We start from the raw sequence: 285 nt of genomic DNA, 5'->3' as shown, positions 1-285 counted from the left end.
AGAGTTTTAATAGTGCATATATACAAAATGTACAAGGCCAGAAACTGGAGAAATACAAACAGCTTGAAAACACAATTTGCTTTTTCTTCAGTTTAAAGTGACTTTACCTGATTGTGATACAACAGAAGGAACAACGGCAAACTGCCCCTTAAATACTGGGATGTGATGGAGACCACATTCACACGGGGCAGCGAGGCGACGGGACAGGGACAACGGGCGCTGGACGAAGCGGCTCCTCCGCACTCTGCCGCCTAGGCGGGGTCTCCGAATCCAGGGTCGGCCCGG

Source organism: Fukomys damarensis, unplaced genomic scaffold (assembly GCF_012274545.1).
Source record: "Fukomys damarensis isolate Sample0158 unplaced genomic scaffold, DMR_v1.0_HiC HiC_scaffold_27, whole genome shotgun sequence".
In the NCBI taxonomy this organism is placed as follows: Eukaryota; Metazoa; Chordata; class Mammalia; order Rodentia; family Bathyergidae; genus Fukomys; species Fukomys damarensis.
This window is presented reverse-complemented; position numbering follows the sequence as displayed.